Here is a 22,314-nt window from a genome sequence, read left to right on the forward strand (position 1 = left end):
GCATTATTGGCTTCTTCTAAACTTTTTAAGGCATTTTTTGAAAGGCACCTTTCTTCTTAGACCCCTGGTTAGGGACCTAGTGCCCTCTTGGGATCTTACTTGTGCTGCAGGCCTTGGTTTCTCCTCCTTTCCAGCCAGCAGCCATGGTTAACTTGCAGTTTCTGCCATGGAAGACTGCTTTTTGGTATCAATTACCTTAGCTAAGATCGTTTTGAAGGTCCAAGCCTTGTCTGTCAAGCCCCCTTACATGATCTTTCATAAGGATAGGGTGTCCCTGCAGACCAATCCATCCTTTCCTACCAAAGGTGGCATCAGTATCTAATATTAACCAGATCATTAATTTACCAGTTTTCTTTCCAATTTTAAAATAAAGGAGAGTACAAATTGCACTTGCTTGATGTAAACAGACAGCTGTATTTCTATTTGCATAGAACAAAATCTTTTCATAAGTCAGACAGTTTCCTTTGCCAGACCTTTCTTGGGTAAGCCTGTTTTTAAAGTTACTGTCACTTGATGGATTTCTGAATGCATCTCCTTGGCCTATCAAGCCAAAGGGTTATCGCAACCAGTAAATGTCCAGGTGCATTTTACCAGGTCTGTTGCTACGTCTGTGGCCATTTGGTCCGAGGTTTCTTTAGATGATAGTTGCTCTGCAGCTACCTGGGTGTCATCTCACATGTTTATCCCCCATTATAAATTGGACCTTCTTTCCAGGGGCAGGGCATCCTTTAGTTCAGCCATGCTCCAGAACATCCTTCCATGAGGACCACCCAGGGTTGATGGGTAGCTGAGGGACTCTGTCGCACAGGCTGAAGAGCAAATGAAAACAACAACTTCAAATAAATAAGTTATGTACTTACCATAACCTTCCATGTGAGTTGTTACTTTTCATTTTATCCCTCCTGTCTTGTGTGGGCTGTGTAGTGGACCGGATGGAAGAAGTTTAGCCTCTATCCTGTCTAGTCTTCCCTTTGATAAGCCTTTTGTGGGTTGTGCCATTTTATAAGCATATTGTATAAGTCGGGATGTTGCTGTTCTGCAACAAACTTGATCTGAGGGAGGAGGGAGATTGGGCATTATGGGTAGGGAAGGAGCTTGGAGTGTGGATTTGATGCTGGAGTATATAGCAGAGTCAGATCCGAGCTCCTCAGGCTGAAGACAAATGAAAAGCAGCAACTCAGATGGAATGTTATGGTATGTACATAACTTATTTTTTTTACTCATGGCTAAATCTTCATGCAAAGATGTTAAGTTTTATCCAGAAGTTAGGTACTGCATCTGGGCTTGGGTTTTTCCAATTAGAGGCATTTCTTAACTTTGTTATAATCTGTCTGGCTGTAACTTCACCCCATTTCATATCCTGCATGTTTGAACAACTTCTTCTTTCTTTTACTACTACTATCCATTTAGCATCTTTGTTGCACTGGATCTTCATACTTCTCCAACATGTATCTATTTCTTCTTTTTTTGGTGGTCTTTCAGGTCCTTTTACCTTGTTTACCAATTCTTGGGTCATCAATAAACTGCTTATTTTTTACTTTTCCTTTCTATTTATCTGTGGATCTTCTAAGTTTTTCTGCCTATGCTGAGATTTTTAGTTTATTTGCTATAGTGCATGATAAATCCTGATCCATTATAATACTGCATTTGATTTTATCGCGTCCATCTTTGAGTATATTTGTTTATCTGTTCCTCTTCTATATTCTGATCCATTATAATACTGCGTTTTGATTTTATCGTGTCTGAGTATTTTTGTTGATCTGTTCCCTCTTCTATACTCTTCTAACAGTGGCACTTCTTGTCTTAATTGTTTTATAGTTTTCCCTATTCAATACTTCCCTGATCGCATTTGATTTCTCCCCATCCTTTGCCTTACTACCCTGTGTTAGGACTTTATCTGTTATTAATTTATCTGCACAGTAATGTATTCCATTTACTTCTGTTATATTGCATGAATCTCTGTGGACAACTCTAATTAATGTCTTCAATTGTTTTATCAAATTTCTAACTTTTGGGGTTTTATTGACCTATTTCTTTCATTGATTTTAATATATCTATCAATCTGTATTAAATCAAGTAACTCTTCTCTTAGATCCTGTGCCACATTCTTTTCAGTTTCATACTGTGTCATCCATTGCTCTTTCATATGGGAACTCACTGGCCTGTCACTCCACAGCATTGACTATGTCAGAGTTGCCACAGTTTCCTGTTCTTTCCCTTGCTGTATAGCTCCAACCGAACCTTTGTACTGGTTTCCTGTGGGAGGCTCCAAAGTGTCTTCATATGTCAACTGATCAGATGCTTCCTATTCCACTGGTTTGTCCTTAATTTGGGTGTCCATTGCTCTATCCTGTTATCTGAGTTGCTAAATCCTGCACTTTGTAGGTAATCCATAACCTCAGATGTGAAGTTGTTCTATCTTGCCATTCATTCTTACTGATGTGTTCGGAGCTGATCCGCGGCTCCGATTCGGCCAACTGCAAAAGCTCAAGGTCTTCAACCAGCTCGAGTCCAACTCCCTATCCCATGATGCACCCTGATCTTCCACCAGATCTCATTTGCCGCTGCAACTTGATCGGACGTTCACCAGCTCTGGCCAGTGAATAACTTTTCTTCTTTACAAAAAAATAGCTGTTTGATTAGCAAAAATAGATACTTAGCCTTTTAGATAGTGTGTGTAGTTAGTATTTTCTATTTAGATCTTTTCAATAGTTAGATTGTATACTTAGTCTTTAGGGCCGTTTGTTTTTTAGGCCTTTTCTTTTCCCTATCTCTATCTGGCCTAACTTAATAACTGAGAAATTAGTGGCTGTGTTTTTAGGCCCTTTTTTCTCTTTATCTTCTACATATATAACTGTGTGTGTTTATTAGATTAGAGCCCTTTTTCTTCAACAGGGCACAGAGTTTTTTCTCCATATATTACTTATTGCATTAGTGTTTGTTGTATTAGGTTGTTAGCCCTTCTTTTTTACGGGGCACTTATATTTTTAATTATATTGTAGTAGACGTTAGTGGCCGTGTTTTAAGGCTTTTTTCCTGGAATATCAGTGGTATTACACTGCGTGTGTTTGTATTAGTGTGAAATTACAGCCCTTCTTTTCATACAGGACAGATAAATATTTTCATTGTGTGCTTAATTCTTAAAGCCTATTTTTTTCACAAGGCTTTACTAGCCTTTTTTGTGTGAATCTTTACTGTTACTGGGTTTGCTGAAAATGTCTCAGCAGGAAAAGGAGAAAGCCAAGTCTGGCTTCAAAAAATGCCCTAGATGTGGGCAAAAGATGTCCATAACTGATGGAAATACTGAATGTGTCTACTGCTTGGGTGAGGTACACCTGCAAGAAAGCTGTTCTATATGCCACTCCTTCAGCTCAAGAGTGTTGCATGGAAGAAAAATAAAGGTCTGCTTAAATCCTTTCAAGAGTCATTGGATAAGTCAGACAAGCACTCAGACGGAACCGACAAAAAGTCTATCTACACTGAAATCAGCTTCTAGTAAAGCTTCGACATTGGTTCCACAGCCTTCGGAACTGACTGTCGATATGGTTAGGAGCTGGTCCCTGACCTTGGAGCTGGTATCTACTACATTGAAGTCCCCTATATTGCAATCGGTTCTTCACGGGCCTCAAGTAGACTATCTGATTTGGATGTAGACCATGTGTTGAAGAAGCTTCTACAGATACCGGCGCTTCCAAAAATGTTATTGGCATTGACCCAGGGGGCTTCGGAGCCAACCTTAGTTCTTCCTACACCTTCCTTTCCTCCTCCAATCTGCATGGAAGTTTCGGAGCCAGATAGCATGGAACTTATGATTGTGGATCCCACGAGTCCGACACCTACTATAGGTTTTTCGGCCCCGACTGCCCTGATACATTTGGCACTGACCAAGGAATCTCTCACTGGTCAGGTTTGGGGAGGATAGTAGGACCGACTTGTCGGTGACGACTTTACCTCTCGAGGCTTCGGCTTGGGTGAGTTTGGCCCCGACCTCTGGCTCGGAGCCCTCAGTACTAGCACAGACGATTTCCTTCATATCCAAGGGATTCCTCTCATCAGGACTGAGGGGCCTTCGAAGGTATGAGGAGGGCTTTGTCCACCCCGATGATCACTGCATCAGTTCGAGCAGCTCCCTCCCTGAAAGCACTGGTGTTTGCCTCTTTATCACACGCTCCATTGAAACGTAGAGATCCTGAGCCACAGGAAGCTCCACTGGGTGAGCCATGTTCTTCCGAGACTTCTCCAGAAGCCCCCCACTGAAGAAGTGCCTAGGAAGAGACTCTGCAAGAGGAAGCATCTGGTCTCCCCTCAGGAGTCAGCCACTTCGGATACTGACTTGGATGAGTCAGAAGGGTCCCCATGGTCCCCCTCAGAAGATATCTTGGAGATTCTTAAACAGAGGGGTGGCTGGAAATCCCTTAACCCTTCTGATGATGAGTCAGTTCTCCTGAAGGCTTTTGGGTCTCAACCCTCCACCTCTTGGGTGTCTCCACCCTTCAATGAGTTGCTTGAATTACTCATTTGAAGGGCGTGGGAGCCCCCAGACACCATGGAGCCTGTCTCCAGGAGGCCTAACAAATTTATAACTAGCCCCCAAGACAGACTTTACCTTACTAAAGGAGTTCCTGTTGATGCTATGGTGGTGGCAGCAGCCACCAAGAAGGAATTATCAGACTTCTTCATCTGTTCATTCTCCTAACAGAGAATCTAGGATTATGGACAGATACGGGAAGCATATGTTTAGTTCAGTGGCCTTCATCCTTCGATCGCTGAACTATCTCACATGTTTTACTAGGTTACAAAGGGGTCTCCTGAATGAGCTAGGAGACACCCTGCAGGGTTCAGTAGCTGTGGGAGTTTCAGAAAAGGTAACTTCCCAGCTCTCCACTCTTAATTTGATAGTGAACTCTTCCATGCATCTGTTGTCATATGTAGCTGATGGTAGGAGCAGGGCAGCGGGTACAGGAATCACTCTCAGGAGACATTCCTGGATGCACCTATGTTCCTTTGCAGAACCCTTTGTCTTTCTTCATTAACACCCCCTTTGACAGGTCATCCCTTTTCGGACCTAAGGTAAAGAAAACTCTTACCAGGAGTGAAAAAGATGGAATGACCTTGTCTGCCATCGGAGTACATTTTTCTACCCCAAATAGACCTTACCCCAAAGGAAGGGGAGATGGAAAGATATGGTTCCATAAATCTCAAGGATCCTTCCAGAATACTCATGGTGAAACCCCCTCTAGAGGCAGAAGAGGGGGTAATAATGGAAGATGTTACCCGCAGAACCAGGGTGACAGAGACAAGCTCTTTGACAAGCCCTATCAGCGCTCCCGAGAGGAAGCCCGACTGTTCATCTCTGGAGGCAGTCTGGGTCGCTTATCTTTGTACCTAGACACCTGGCTAAAAATAACAAAAACAGCCGGGTACAAAGCACGATATCCAGAGGATACTCAAGTCCCTTTGCCACTCCACCCCCCCCAATAAAGAAAATCCCAGACATTCCACCCAGTCACAGGGACCGAGCAGCCTTAGAGGTCCAAAGATTGCTGGACAAGAGAGTCATCCAGTCAGTCCCAGCAGACCAGAGAGGATCCGGAACTTACTCAAGGTTCTTTTTAGTTCCAAAGAAAACAGGGGACTGGAGACCTATTCCGGACCTAAACAGAATAAACAAGTCAGTAAAAAAGACAAAGTTCTGGATGGTCACGCTTTAGTCAATGCTTCCCTCTCTGGGGAAAGACAATTGGATGTGCTCTACAGATGCGTACTACCACATAATGATGGACAGACCATCCAGAGATCATCTACGCTGGGAGCCAGCCATTATCAATTTCACGCTCTGCCCTTTGGACTCACTACAGCCCCCAGAGTGTTCAAATGTATGGCAGTAGTCACCACTCACCTGAGACGGTTGGGATTCCAGGTGTTTCTGTATCTAGATGACTAGCTCTTCACTGCCACAACCAAGCATCAAACTAATTCATGCGAGGGACACAACCTTAGATCTCTGCAATCAATTGGGGATTACCATCAACTCAGAAAAATCTGCCTTATCGCCATCGCAACAGACCGTCTTCATAGGAGCAGAACTAAACACAGTTTCAATGACATTGTCTGCCTCCAGAAAGAATTTCTCTTACAAAAAACAGTATTAGACCCAAGGAAAAAAGCCCCTGTCTCAATGGTACTCAAATTGCTAGGATCGATGGCAGCAGCAATCATTGCCATTCTCTTGCTCGAATGCACATGCAAATTCTACAGTGGCACCTATTCTCTCAAAGGTCCTTTCAGGAACTTCCATTGTCACACCAAATTATCATAACGAATCCATCCAAGAAGGACCTTCAGTGGTGGCTGACGTCTCAACATGTATCTCAGGGATGTCCATTCATTCTACCCAATCTCATAGCAACTGTGACCACGGATGCTTCCTTGATTGGGTGGGGGGGACATTATCAGGGAAGAGCAGCCCAAGGCACATCTGCATATAAATGTCCTGGAGATAAGTGGTACTTCTAGCACTGCAGTCCTTTCAAGAGTCTCTACCTCTGAGGACAATTGCAATTCAGACAGACAACATGTCAGTGGTCTGGTACATCAACAAATAAGGAGGAACCATCTTACCCTCTGTGTTGAGAGGCCATGAGAATATGGCAGTGGGCAATCTCTTCCCGGCACTTTCTGATGCCAACGCACATCCTGGGGAAATCCAGTGTGATAGCAGACAAGCTGAGCAGGGCAATCTTCCTGCCTCATGAGTGGTCCCTAAAGCAACAAGTAGCAGAAAGGATATTCTGCAGGTGGGGCCAGCCTTGCTGCAATCTTTTTGCAACCCCAACAAACAAGAAATGCAGCAGCTACTTTGCCATAATTTCCCTGATGGAGGAAGTCCCAAGAGTTGCATTGGTGCACAATTGTCCCCTGGGTCTCTTTTATGTATTTCCTCCCCTCCCACTGATTCCCAAGGTATTACAAGAAGCAAAACTTCTGGGAAGGACCCATGATCCTAATAGCCCCTTACTGGCCTTGGCAAATTTGGCTCCCCTTCTTCCAGCCTCATCTCTTGGAAAAACCCTGGATCCTGGACCCACTTCTGGATCTGTTGACCCATTCATCGGGGGCTCTTCATGCTTCTCTTCGTTCCCACAAACTGACAACTTGGCTGCTCCAATTCCCACAACAGCCAGGATTTACAACCTCTCAACTGAGGCCCAACATATTATACCATCCTCTCATAAATCATCCACCAGAAAGTTATATCTTCGCAAATGGAAGAGATTTTCCTTATGGATCTCTCAAAATGATATTGATCCTTATCTAGCTCCGATCCCATCTATAGTGGAATTTCTAACTAAACTTTTCAATGAAGGAGCTGCTGCAGCTACCATCAGAGTTCAATTAGCAGCAATCTCAAACTTTCATCTGGGCTTCCAAGGCTCCAATGTCATGTCGCATAAACTTGCTAAAACCTTTCTTAAAGGTGTCATTCATTTGAGGCCACCAATCAAAGCTCCAGTCATGCCATGGAATCTAAATTTTGTTCTCTCCAGAATCATATTACCTCCTTTTGAACCAGCCTCGTCCTGTCCTTAGAAATTCCTTTCATGGAAGACTATTTTTCTGATCGCCATTACTTCTGCTCAGAGGATTTCTGAGCTACAAGCCTTGACCATCAAACCTCCTTATCTGATTTTTCCATAATGACAGTTTTGCTCAGAACTAATCAATCCTTCTTACCAAAAGTTTGTTCAGAGTCAAATCTCAACCAGTCTGTTGAGTTGCCAGTTCTTTCTTCAATACACAAATAGGATGAAACACATGCTGTACAAACTTGATGTTCATAGACTACTACGATTTTACCAAGATAGAACAAAACAATTCAGGTCAACGGATCAGCTCTTGTTTCCTTTTCAGAGTCAAAGAAGGGTGCTCCAGTGACAAAAGTAACCTTGGCAAGATGGCTATCAGATTGCGTTTCCTTCATTTATAATTCAGAAAATGCTACCTTGCAACAAAAAATAAAGGCCCACTCTACTAGAGTTGTTTCAACCTCATTAGCTTTTTCTGCAAGGTTGCCATTACATTCTATTTGTGCAGCAGCTACCTGGTCAAGACCTCTTATCTTTATCACTTATTACAAAGTAGACGAGGCCTCCAAGGACAGGACCTCGTTTGCTTCCACAGTTCTGAGGAATATTCTCCTGAGAGCCACCCAAGAAAGATGGTGCTTGGGATGCTACTCATCAGTAAGAATGAACAGCAAGATAGAACAACTTCACATAAAGAAGTTATGTGCTCATCATAACCTTCCATGTGAGTTGTTCATCTCGCCTTCATTCTTACGTCCCACCCACCAACCCCCATTCAGTCTACTTGAGGTCCGTCTCCTTTCTTATAGGGTGGTTTGTCTTTTATCCAACTCTCTGAGTGGCATATTTATACTATTAAATAGTCAGGCTGCAAACAAGATCTGAGGGAAGATCAGGGTGCATCATGGTATAGGGAATTGCCTTCAAGCTGGCTGAAGACCTTGAGCTTTTGCAGTTGGTCAAGTTGGAGCCAAGGATCGGCTCCAAACCCATCCATAAGAATGAAGGTGAGATGAACAACTCACATGGAACGTTATGGTGAGTGCATAACTTCTTTTTTCTATTTCTTTAACTTCTCCATTGTTAATCTTTTCTACATTCTCTCTTTGTGATCTTTTTTTTTTATTGTGAAATTTTCCACATCTGGATGCCTTTGCCTGTATTTCATTCCCAAATCCATAGTTTTTATACCCTTCAAACATCTCTAAATTTTGTTTAGATTTTCGCACCTCAATGCTTCTTTTTCCAAAAGGCACAAGGTTTCTTGGTGTATATAGTATTTTCAAGGATCTGTTTCAATGAACACAAATTATTTGAAGCTTGTTTTTCTTGTGGAAGTATTTTTCTTCCATCTAATTTCTCTCTCAATCTTTTCATATATCTTTTTTCTGGAAAACGAGGACTTCTTGCATAATGGTAACAATACATAATTTCTTATCCTTAGTAGTCCACTCTATCGTCTGTATGGCTCTTTTTGGCGTATCACTTTTTGTGATTTTTGTGGACTGCTACTTCCTTCTACAATAGGGGGGCATTCTCCCCATGGACCTGGCCTAGCCCCATTGTAGGAAAATTTCCATGTCTTAACGATTCTATACTGTCATTTTCCAGTCCTGGTACCAGTGTGACTACCAGGACTGGGCACTTTTTTATCCTGGGACTTGTGGACTCCGCCATCTTCTTTTTTTTAACCTACTTCTGTCCATGATATGGTACATAAAATACAGTCTATATATCAGTGTCATCTTGGTGAGTTTTTGTGATAAACGGGATCTACCCTGTGAAGGTACTCACCAAGACTTGAGGATGAGCTCAGTTCCAGCAGTACTTCTCTCCTCTTGCTGATTTTATCATCTCTCCATTCGGACCCCATAACAGGGTCCACCTCATGAGGTACTCAGCAAGACTTGAGGATGAATTAAATTCCAGTAATACTTCTCTCCTTTTGCTGATTTTTATCATATCTCCAGACCCCACTGTGAGAGATTCCCCCTTATCCGTCAGACTAAACTCCTCTCCTATCATTCAGCATTTACTGTCTTGGAGTTATAGAAGCAGTCCCACCACCCCTCCATTTTATTAAATGTGTCTAGTGACAAAGAAGGAAGACTCTTTGAGACCAGTTATGGATCTTTCCTTTTTGAACCTGTTTGTTACCCAAGTTCAAAATGTTATCCCTTCATAGCTCATTACCCTTTATTCCCCATTTGAGTTTTCTGGTGACTATTGATTTAAAAGATGCATATAGATGCATGTAGATTTAGAATTCAAATGTTTTAAGCGTTTTTTTATGTCTGAGTCACATTATCAGTTTTCTACATTACCTTTTGGTCACAGTGTCAAGCTCCAGTAATAGCCTACTGCAGACTGAGACGTATTCATATTTTCCTTAGTTAGATTTTGATTTTTGCAGAGCCTTTTTCAGTGTATCAGGAATCTCTCACCTTGGTAGGATCTCCTACACAAACTGGGGTTCAAGGAGCACATATGAAACATAGTGTGACTCCTTCCCACAGGATTATTTTCCAGAGCTGTCTCCTGAGCATCTCAGTTCTAAACTTGTCTTCCATAGGAAAATGTAGATCTATTACTGAGATTTTCCACTTGGACTACTGTCTTAGCCAGGGAGTTTTTCAGGATTTTCTCATGGCTTCTATAATTGTCATGATCCCTGTTTCAAAACACATGAGAAAAATCTATTAGTACTTGAAATCTGTATGGTTCCCAACATCAACATCCCTGTGGCACAGCTAACGGCCCCGGCCGTTGCCCTGCCTACACAGCCTCCAGCACAGCCCCGTCCTGGGCTGTGAAGGAACAGTGGCAACTGCCTATGGGTGGGGATATCAGTTCCACTGTTGCCATCTGTGGGCTCATGCATCTTGGAAATCCCAACCTCCGTCCCCGTCAATTGTGTAACCCCCCCACGTGTGTCATACACCGCCCCTGTATGCGTCTTGTCTGTCTTGTCTGTTAACCTACCCAACCTACCTCCCCAGCTATACCGACTTCCTTCACCTGACATATCACTCTCACCTGAAAAAAAAAAAAGGGCACTCTGTACCCACAAAAAAATTACGCCCCATACATAGCTGTCCATGTCGCACACATGTCGGCTTGACATTGAAACAGTTAATTACAATTGGCTCTATAACAACTATTAATGTTGTCCTGACACCTCTCTCAGGGGTGAAAGGTTTCCAATGTCTCACCAAAATACATGGAAATGCACAGATGTTGCTGCCAAAGACATGGGCATCTATGGGCCTTACCTACATCCCTCCTGCAAATCCCACGCTTGTTTCCCTACTGTCTTACCCTCTTTGTGACCCCTTTTTCACCACTTTCCTGTCACCCCTTTTTCTTTTCTTTCAAAGAAATTAGCGGGTGTGCTGTGTTAGCGGAGCTCACCGCCAGTGTGCATCGTGAGCTCCAGCAAGAAGCGCAGACCTGGTTTAAAGTGCTTAAAAGTGCCTTTATGGCACTTTGATTGACAGGTCCTGTACTCAGTTTGAAAGTTTGCTAAGAAAAATAAATTCCCACTGTCAGTCTCGAACCCAGGACCTTGGTAACATTAGTCTGTATGACCTACCACTAAGCCATGCTTGCTTTACAAGAACACAGTGCTAACATAAATATAACATGTAATAGTAGGAATCAGTATAAAGGCAATATAGGAGATGTACTATCTAAAGCATGTCAGGTAGAGTTTTAATGGCCAAATTACTGGATTCCCATACTAGTTCAGTGTGAACAGAAACAGCCCTGCTACCTGTTAGCTTGTACATAATAATGTAAGGTAATGTACATTTGTGAAGGTATGTATATCTACACATACATATATATAAATATATATTAATACATATGAAATATAGTCGTAGGTCTCAGTAGCCATACACACTCACTACAGGAAACAGTGAACATAATTGCAGCAACCTGAATCTGCAACACAGCCTGACCCCTGTGTGACCTACTTACCCTTCTAACTGCTTAAAGGTGGCCTCAGCACTTTGATTGACAAGTCCTGTACTCAGTTTGAAAGTTTGCAAAGTAAAAAAATTCCCACTGTCAGTCTCGAACCCAGGACCTTGGTAACATTAGTCTGTATGACCTACCACTAAGCCATGCCTGCTTCAAAGAACACAGTGCTAAAATAAATATAACATGTAATAGTAGGAATCAGTATAAAGGCAATATAGGAGATGTACTATCCAAAGCATGTCAGGTAGAGTTTTAATGGCCAAATTACTGGATTCCCATACTAGTTCAGTGTGAACAGAAACAGCCCTGCTACCTGTTAGCTTGTACATAGTAACGTAAGGTAATGTACATATGTGAAGGTATGTTTATCTACACATACATATATATAAATATATATTAATACATATGAAATATAGTTGTAGGTCTCAGTAGCCATACACACTCACTACAGGAAACAGTGAAGATATATGCAGCAACCAGAATCTGCAACACAGCCTGGCTCTTGTGAGACCTACTAAGCCCTTTAACTGCTTAAAGGTGCCTCCAGCACTTTGATTGATAGGCCCTATACTCAACTCAAAAGCAGAATATGAGCATACTAGTAGGCCCTACCACAAGACCATTGTAACACTAGTCTGTATGACCTACCACTAAGCCATGACTCTCATACAGGAATATAGTGCTAAATAAGTGGAACATGTAATAGTAGGAATGAAGATAAAGGCAATATAGTATGTCTACTACCCAAAGCATGTCATGCAGACTTTTATAGTCCCAATTACTGGGTTCCCATACTAGTGTAGTGTTAACAGAAACAGCCCTGCTAATTGTTAGCTTGTACCCAATAATGTCAACTAATGTACATATATGAAAGTATGTATATGTACACAGATATATATATATATATATTTATATAGCAATACATATGACATATAGTTGTAGGTGTCAGTATGCATACACACTCACTATAGGGAACAGGCAAGATAAATGCAGCAACCTGAATCTACAACACAGCATGAAGCATGGTAGATGTACTAACCTTCACACTCACAAAACACTGTCAACAGCATACCAGCATGGTCCACGCCCTACAATCTGAAAGGGCAACGCCTATCTCACATACCCTTTTATAGCAGTGTCCTGAAATCACAGTGAGACATGCAATCAGTACACACCCAGCTGCATGCAATTAGCAAATGCTGCCTTACAATTGGTGCAGGGGCCATCACATGGACCTATGCAGATACCTACAAAAGCAATGAGTACCCACACTACACTCATGCAATACATTCATTGCACAAAACCGACAGAGAAAGAGAGAGAGACAGAGAGAGAACAAAACAGAAATAAAGACAGCCAGCAGCTAAACCAGCAGCAGCAGCAGCAGCAGCAAACTTCAAGCAGCACCAGTGACACACCAACAGCTGCCACAAACACAGGTAATGCAAAGTAGCAGGTTAATCCTGTGTATACTGTGACACCTCCAAATGTATCATAGTTCACTATCTATAGGTATGTCCATGAGATAGGTTGTGTGTAGATAGTCATGAAATATAAACATATGTAATATTGTTGTACATGTGGGCCATAACTAACACTTCCATAGCTTAGAACACAAGGCCAGTTGTGCATATGATGCAGTAGTTCCCAGGGTCAGTAGAGGTTCCTCCTCATTGGTGTGGGACCACTGTGTATGTATGGCACTGTTCAGGTACATATCCTGTAGTATGGCCAGGGATTAATATCAGTCTGTCATGTGGTGCTATGTCCTCCAGGGGTGAATGTAGCACACATCCAGGGATACCATTTCGTAACAGTGATGATATGTGTTCTGCAATGATGAGGGTGGCTCTCACCTGGACATGTGAGAGGATAGGGAGGTTACAGTCATCTGGGATAACTAATAACACGTGTGTAGGACAATGGGGGTACCTGCACCTAAACTGTCTGCAACAATGTTGGCAATATCTGTGCATTTGGTGAATGTGAAGCATCTTAACACTGCAGACAACAGATGCCTTCCCGTCATGTGAATCTGCCCTGTGCTGCAGTAGCCTCCTACTATTGTTATACAATATGCCTGCATCTGTAGTCCACTGGACAGGATTAATAAGTGGTGTGCAGTTGTTCTGGGTTAGATAACTGTGTGCACAGTACATGCAGTATGTGGGATGTCTGTGGTAAGCAAATGCAAAGGTGCTGGCGGTGTGTGTTGTGGCTTCCACTGGCCCAGTGGGCTGCATGGATAGCATCACTGTCATAACTACTGAATAACTGTGTAATAACATGCATACATAGCAAGGTAGTGTACTGTGCTTGTGGTGTTGTTCAGATATGTATATCCAGGCTGAGTAATGTGTGTCCACATCACAGGGTTGGATGGCAGCACACATCCAGTATGTATGGATGAACACCCAGAATGTGTCAGACGTGTCACCTGTGCAGACGTATCTGGCCATTACCTGTGCATCCCCACAACACACACACATGCAACATATGGCAGATGTACTATAGCAGTACACACATGTTCATAGGTTCATACTAGGCTATCTGCCCGAGGGCATTTACAAGCCTAGCCCATCGTTTGTGGCTTACGCCACCCCTTTAGTATGGGGAACCATACCCATTATTTTGCTGTGCCTCTGTCGAGCAGTGACACTGAGGTAATCCCTGGGGTATATCTGTGATCTCCCATCCATTGGTCAAGATTTCTCTTGAACAAGGCCAGCGAGGTGCTCTGCCTCACATATACCGTGATTTTGTTCCACAGCATAGGGAGTCTTTGGGTGATGAATCTATCCTCCAGCATGTCCTATTAATAGCCGTGTCGAGGTTTAAGTCTCCGCCCTTGTGGCTCTGATGGAGCTAGAATTTTTTAGGTGAAGCATATTCATCAAATCTGGGATTGACATGGCCTCGTATGTTGGGCAAAGGTCACCTCTAAGCAAGCGTGAAGCGACTGAATAGAACATACATGGACATGCTGGAGGGCAAATTCTAACTGAGAGGCTCCCTTCACTCTGTAATGAGCTCGAACAGTTGAGAATGAACAGTTCATAGGTTCATACTAGGCTATTTGCCCTAGGGCATTGGTAAGCCTAGTAGAATGTGTTTGTCTTTGCCACCCAATCACAAGTTATGCTGCTATGCCCTTGTCCGACTTTAGTATACTGTGCCTCTGTCTAACAGCGACATAGAAGTGATACCTGGGGTACAACTATGATCTCCATCCACTCATCCAGATTCCTATGGAAGAGAGTCAATGAGGGACTCTGCCTAACCAGTAGTGTGAGCTCATTACAGAGTGAAGGGAGCCTCTCGGTTAGGAATATGCCCCTCCAGCATGTCCATGTATGTCAGTGCTGAGGTCCAGCTCTCCTGAGCATGTGGCTGTATGGGACTCTGATTGCCTGAGGTGCATCATGTTCATTACTGCTAGGTAGGACATGGCTGTATATGGCATGCACAGATTGCCTCTGAACAGGCAGTATGCCACTGAGTCCAGCTGGATTCACTTTACCTGGGCAGCATATGACATCTGAGTGAGCCATTGCATCCCCTTGATGATGTACTGTTGTCCTGTACCAGTTGCTGTAGGTGTCTGGTTAGGTACATCCCAAAAGGTGCATTGTACGCAATTATAGGCCTGATGGATGAGTACAGAGGCACAATGACCTCCCCTGCCATACATGTGAATCAGTCATGATTAGCTGGGCTATATAACATGTCTGTCAATCCACGTTGGCCATGTGGTAGACAAATGACAGACCGCTACCATGTTTCTTCCCCAGGTCCCCAACCACGCCTTCTGTACTCAATGGCCTAACACCTATGTTGTACTGTGCCACCAATGTGGAGGTGTGGGAATCTGCATTGAATACTGATACTCCCCCTCCCTTGTTCAAGTGTTGTGGCCGACAAGAATGGTAACAGCTATAATGTGGTAGTACTGGTGTGCTCCTGTGAAACCTGAAACAGGTTCATGTTACTGCACAGATATCGATGTCCAGAATGCTAGGTAGGGTTTTGGGTGCGTGCATCCTTGGGTCTAGACGTCCAGTGTTGAGTAGCATCACTCTTACTTCCTCATCCTTTGTGATACAAATGGATGTGGGTTTGCCTTATGAGCCTTGCCTAATACAGGCACTATGGGTGTAGCAGGAGGCTCCGCCAAATGTCAATAGGACTGTGGTGACAGGTGCAAGCTGTCCCTAGCAAAGCATACCACCCCAAGATGGCAGGCATTGGCACACCTGTGAATGACACCAGTATGTCAGTCAATTGTTGGAAGGGATCATCGTGCCTTGATATTGTGGCATTGTTCTAGGTGAGGGTAGGATGCTACTCAAGGTCAGGGTCAAACTGTCTTGGGCTACGTGCTCAGAGAGCTCTGTAATGTCTCATGTCATGTAGTCCAGGGAGGAATGTGTCAGGCCATTCACAGCAGCATGGACATTGACTGAGTCATACCTGTACCTGCCTTGGGGTTACCTGACTGTTTGTGTTATGTGGCAGGTCATAGTGCCTGACAGGCTGCACACCGTGACCCTCACCTCGTTAAGCCTGGTGAGCGTGATGTGAGTGTGCCTGATGATAGAGGCACCTAGTACAGGTGTATGAGGTGTGTTGTTAACTGTTAATGGCTGTGAGTGTTCAGCACATTGGCTTTGTTAACTGTTAATGGCTGTGAGTGTTCAGCACATTAGCTTTGTGTGATATGTGTTGCACATGTTCGTTTATGTGGTAGTGGTTGCCTGGATGTCTGCTTAGGAGGTCTCTGCTGCATAGGCAGAGCTGTGGTCTGAGCCTACAAGTATGATCATGTGTGATCATGTGTTAGGTCCGCTGTTGTGGTAGGTCTACGTGAGACTGGAAGTGTAGTGAGTGATCCCCTTTGCCACGTGACTGGTTATGGTGGTATTGAGTAGACAGAGCCTAGCCTCCAGTCTGGTATATGGTTGCATCACTCACATGAGTTTGAATTTGTTGTTAGGAGGAGCGGGTTGTCTGTGTACATGCATCTGTTCTAACATTGTCTCTGGAGTACCACACTCACCAGCTGGACTGAGGAGGGAACTGACAACTGACCTCTGGACATGCTAGAATACTATGGTGAACTCTGTAATCACTAATGATTGAAAACAAGGTCCAGTGGGGAGTGAGGGTGTACTGACATTACCTACAACTGCTGACTGATATAAAAGCGTCAGTGAGCAAATGCCAGGTAACCTAAGTGCAATGTGTCACAATAAAGTAAATGCAACAATGACAAGCAGTCACTTGCTGTCATGTGTAACATGGAAGTACGTACAGTAAGCAATGCAGATAACAGTAGTGAGTCACAGATGTGTTGCAAAGATGTGTACTATGTGGAAGTAGCATACCAGTGAAATAACAAGCTAACAGATAACAAGCATATAAACAAAGGTAGATGCAGGAGGCCTGGATGTAGTGTTTGCTACAACAAACAAGGTGTAGCAATGTCAGTAAGATACAGCTCAGATATGCAGGCACTATAAACCTGAAACCAGATGTCCCCAGCTATGAATGGCAGAGTACAGCCTATTGTCACACATGAGTGCAGACCACAAACCTCGTTAATGTTAAATAACTGGCCTGAAGGCCAACTGCCCATACCAGAAGTAATACACTTGTACACTGGGCCCACAATCAGCAGTTCCCAACTTCAATGGATGAAAGATATGTGTCCTGCCACCACAGTGCTTGCCACCAACCTCCCTAATGTAAAACAACTGGTCTGAAGGCCAAGTACTTAGTACAAATGACATAGAATGATAGCTACACTGTAATCAGGTTTTAACCAATCAGTAATAAGTAGAAGTTAACACTTCCTGTATAGAATGTGTACCATGTATTGTTGAGATACTATGCTGATAACCTGTTTGTGTACCTTTCCAGATAGACATGGCACCTAAAAGGAATCCTGCCTACTCTGCTGCAGAGGATGACGTGATCCACCAGAGCCTGGTGCGTGACTATGCCATCCTGTTGTCACGCACCACCCAGAATCAGCAGGAGAGGTCTGCACTGTGGCAAAACCTTGTTAGCAGGATAAATGATGTTGGCATGCATGATAGGACATATGAGCAGGTGAGACATCACTGCAGTGATTTGATAAGAAATGTCCGCCAGTGTGCTGCAGATATCCGCAGGCAACAGGCTGCCACAGGTGGGGGTTGGCCACACATCCCCCCCTCACCAGACAGGAGGGGCTACTGCTAAGTGTTGTGGATCCAGCCCCAGAACAACAGCAACCATCATGCATCCTGATGGAGGTTGGATCCACACAGCAGCAAGACAGCGAGCGTGCAGGTAAGATGCCATATTCATTTATTGTTATTACTTTTACATTTGTTGGCCCAGATAGTCTAGCTGGATATAAGTTCATTTTCAGTAGAGGCCTGTGGAGAAAAGCTCCACACATAACATAATAAAGGCAGACAGACAAGTTGTCAATACAGACAGCCAACATAATAGAATTGTACACCAGCCTGTTAATTAAATCAACATACATGTAAGGAAGTCAAACAGTTTAGAGTCATACACAATGTACCGTTGGTTTCAAAGCAATCCTACCTAAAGCATAATGGTTATGCAATAAGGCAAAAGCCATATACATAATAGTTAGGGCTCAGAAGGGTAGAGAAGTAGAAGGAGTATGACAGATACAATGATATGGAAGAGGCAGGAGTCAAGAAGGGAAGTGAGGAAAAGAAGGAAGACAGTCAAGAGGAGGTGGGAGGGATGGGAGAAGTAGGTCAGAGCATAGAAGGACATCAAGGTGAAAGAAACAGGGTAGAAGCTAGTTTCTATGCACAATGAGGGGTTAAAGGTGAAGAGAGGGTAGGGAGAGGGACGTTAGCCTGGACTCCAAGAAGAATAAAGCCAGTGGTTTTGGAAGTACAGTTTGAGTTGACGTTTGAAGAGAGGTAAGGGTGAGATTAGAGTTAACTCCTGGTATGTACATATGACTGTTCTGTACGCTGTTACTTCATGCACGCATAAGGTGTGCATGTGGTATGTATCTGTCATCATGATATATATACAGACATGATGTGCAGCTGATGTGTATAAGGGAACTAGTGTACTACTGTACTGTATCATGTGCAAAATGAATGGCACACGTGCCCACTGACATTACTCTCTTCACACTTCCAGGTCCCTCCCATGTAGCAATGAGGCAGGCCATACATGCTGGTGAGTCTTTTTAAAATTATCTGTAAAACAATTTATAAAACTAGGAAGAGTAGTGTAACTCTGTAGTAGACATGCTGGTGACTGTGTTCACAATAACTGTAACTGACAGGTAGTAAATTGAGTAGTGTAACACGGTACTGATGTGTGTGTTTACTGTGGGGTGTGCATGTGTGCAAGTGTGCCTGTGCCCAAGTGTGCATGTGTGTTAGTGTCCATGAGTGCATGTGTCCATTTCTGAATGTGTGCATTAGTATTGAAGTGCATCTCTTTCAAATATGTATTGAGACTGTAATCTGTGTTCCATGTTTTCCTCCCGTAGGTTCTGGTGCTGCTCTGGTGACCTGCAGCAGGGAACCTGAATCTTGTGCCCCAGGTACTGATGATGATGAAATGTCTGTAATGGTGCAGGAAGGTGTGTCTGGGTCCGCCATTGGTCAGCCAATTGACAGTACACAGCTTTCAACCCCGTCCACACGCACAGTCATCCTGCCATTACATCCTTTGTCACCATTGTCCCTAGGTGATGGACAGTCAGCAGTGGGCATAGATCAGGGTAATGTGGTACCTGTGGTACATGCATCCTCACAAGGCAGCCATGTGCAGAGGCCTCCAATGGTACCACGCAGACAGTCGCCCATGGGTTCTCGTGGGGCATCCATGGCCGTACTGCCTCTGGCCGACGTGCCCAAGGAGGTATGTCAACCTCCACTATGTTTAGAACTGTCATGCAGGCACAGGCACATATGGAAAGGTACACCAGACAGGGTCTGAGGGAGCTGAGAGCATGTCGCATAGCCATGACAGACGGCATGCATGATGTTGCGAATGCTATCCGTAACTTCACAGATGTCGTTGACAGACGTTGTGGGGGCATAGAACAGCTGCTCCACAACCAGATGTCCATGGGCCAGGGTGATGGTGTGCGTTTGCGACGTCGACGTGGCCGTATGCCAGCAAGAGCACCAGCTGGCAGTGGCCACGGACGACAACGGGCCCACTCGCGCGCCTCAAGTGCCAGCACCAGCCCCAGCAATGCTGGGTCTGTGCTGTCATCCAGATGCCCCAGGAGACCACGTGCACGTGGCTCTGGGCAGTCCCAGCAGGGAACTGTGTCCAGTCAACACACCCCTGCTTCCGATGACAGTACCCAGTCTGGGTTAGTACCGGATACGGCCCGTAGCACCTCTGCCAGGCACAGGTACCGTGTCCGTGCCCACAGACACTGATCTGGATGACCTGACAGGTGCAGTCTGTGGCTGTCCACAAAACCCTGTACATGGCAGCCATTATGTGGGACTGTGTGCGTGCTTACACACATGCAGAAACCTGGAAACCTAACACCTAGGTCAAACACATACACACACACACTGCACCAACAACGGTCCACCCTGTACTGCTGCCCCTCACAAACACACATACACACACATGTCAATTGGTGTTACCAGTGGCCGGCTTGGGCATACCTAACCCACACCCTGTGCATATGATGACACTGTGCCACCTCCTGCATACTACAACATTGGTGCAGGTAAAGGTAAACACGTTGCTGATGCACAGGGTGACTACATAGATGTGTATAAGTAGTAACATGTTGGTAACTGTTGACTGTTGCAGTATAAATGTGTGTATATCCCAGCAGTCCTGCTGCAGTAACTGTATGAATGTCCTCAATTGTTATCTGCACCCATACTACTTAACAAAGTGTACCAGCTGCACACCATCACATGCTAACATTGACTATGGCAATGCGCATCTTGTGCTGTTATGTAGATTCAGCTACATGTATCTGTTCTGTCACACATGCATTTATACACACCCTGCTACCCACACACATGCACACGCTCACCTGCCATTCCCATTATTTATCACCCTACATGAGTAGCTGTTGATACATGACAGGTACACATTTCAGAAGTGCACTATGTTGTTTACTACTGGCATCCCCTTCTCTACCTGTACTCACAGGGTTCAGGCAACCTCATCAGTTGGAAGATGTAATGTGCATCAGGTACTGTAGTACCCTGATTGCCACAGCAAACATGTTTCCCATACGGAAATGCACACACAGACACATCCCACATCCACACACTTGCCACATTCAGGCTTCAGAACACTATCTAGGTATATTCGGGTACATGTGCGTGTTACAGTAGCATGTAACACTATACTGAGTACTGGCAGTTAGTTGTCTGTTGTCATGTTGTCTGTATAGAATAAAAGAATTGTTTGATTATCCTACTTCATTTTGTGGACATTACTTGAAGAAGTGTTACCTTACATGTGTTATCAGTGCCACCACCTTCTGTTTTGTAGTTTTGTTTGTATAGGGTGCTATCAACATCACTGCTTGTTAAGGGTAATGACCACCCTGCAGTGCATAGCCCCATGTGGCAAAAGCCACATCCCACCCCATCATTGTGCACACACACTAACCCCACCAACAGTAAAACACATACTTTCCATTTGCAAGATTCAAACCCATACCTAACTGTGCAGTGACAGTAGAAACAGACACATTAGCAGAGTGTGCTATTTGCAGTAGTTGGAGAAATCTTTACTAATGCTGTACTTAGAGGGTGCTGACATCATCTGTGTGTAGGAGGAGGGATGTGCACCCTGTAGTGTGTTCTCCCAGTTGGCAAAAGGCAGTTAACCCTCCCAGCATAGTGCACACATATAAACCACACTCATACTAACACACATACATTCTCTTTGCAGGATTCAAACCCCTACCTAACTACGTTATGACACTGAAGAAAGACGCATTAGCAGAGCGCTATGCAAATTACTTGAGGACTTTACTACAGGTGATATAGTTATACAGTCCTGACATCATCACTGTTTCAAAAGGGGGATCTGCATCCTGTACCATACTGTCACGGTTGCTAATAGGGACATTTCCCACACACACACATCGATGTGTTGGAGGTTTGCATATGTGCGGGATCCAGAACTCCAGTGTGATTAGTATATGGTTTGATTGCAACAATGAGGGATATACTCCCAGTGGTGAGCAGTTTGTACTCATGTTTGTAAAGATCAGCTCTACTATATCTGCCCCTCTTGTGGGAAGGTTGGTTACCTGTTCCATAGCCAAAGAATGTCCGATCAATGGGAACCTTAGAGCTTGGGTATTGTGGCTTGTGTAATGTTCACAGTCTATGTTTGGGTAGCTGGCATCACCCAGTATGATGGTGTTTGCAGAGTAATCTAAACTCTCCTGTGTCAGCATGAAGGCTGTGTGGGAGACCTGAGTTTGAGAGGGTGCTGTAAGAGCTCCTCTGTGTCTCTTTCCATGTGGTCCAGGGAGGTGCGTCCCAACAGGTAGCTGACTGTGACCCTCCCCTTGCTCTGTCTGGAGGGCGGCACGTCTGTCAACAGCTCATGTCAAGCAAGTGCACACCCCTCATAAATGATGTGGAAACCTTCAAAGGCCCAAGGCCTGTTGAAAATATGGACCAGACTGCAGATACCTGTATAGAGTCATTCTGTGGACACATTCAGGAATGCATGGATCATGAAGCCACAT

This window comes from Protopterus annectens, chromosome 2.part2 (genome assembly GCF_019279795.1).
Source record: "Protopterus annectens isolate FY-2018-M chromosome 2.part2, PAN1.0, whole genome shotgun sequence".
Taxonomy (NCBI): Eukaryota; Metazoa; Chordata; order Ceratodontiformes; family Protopteridae; genus Protopterus; species Protopterus annectens.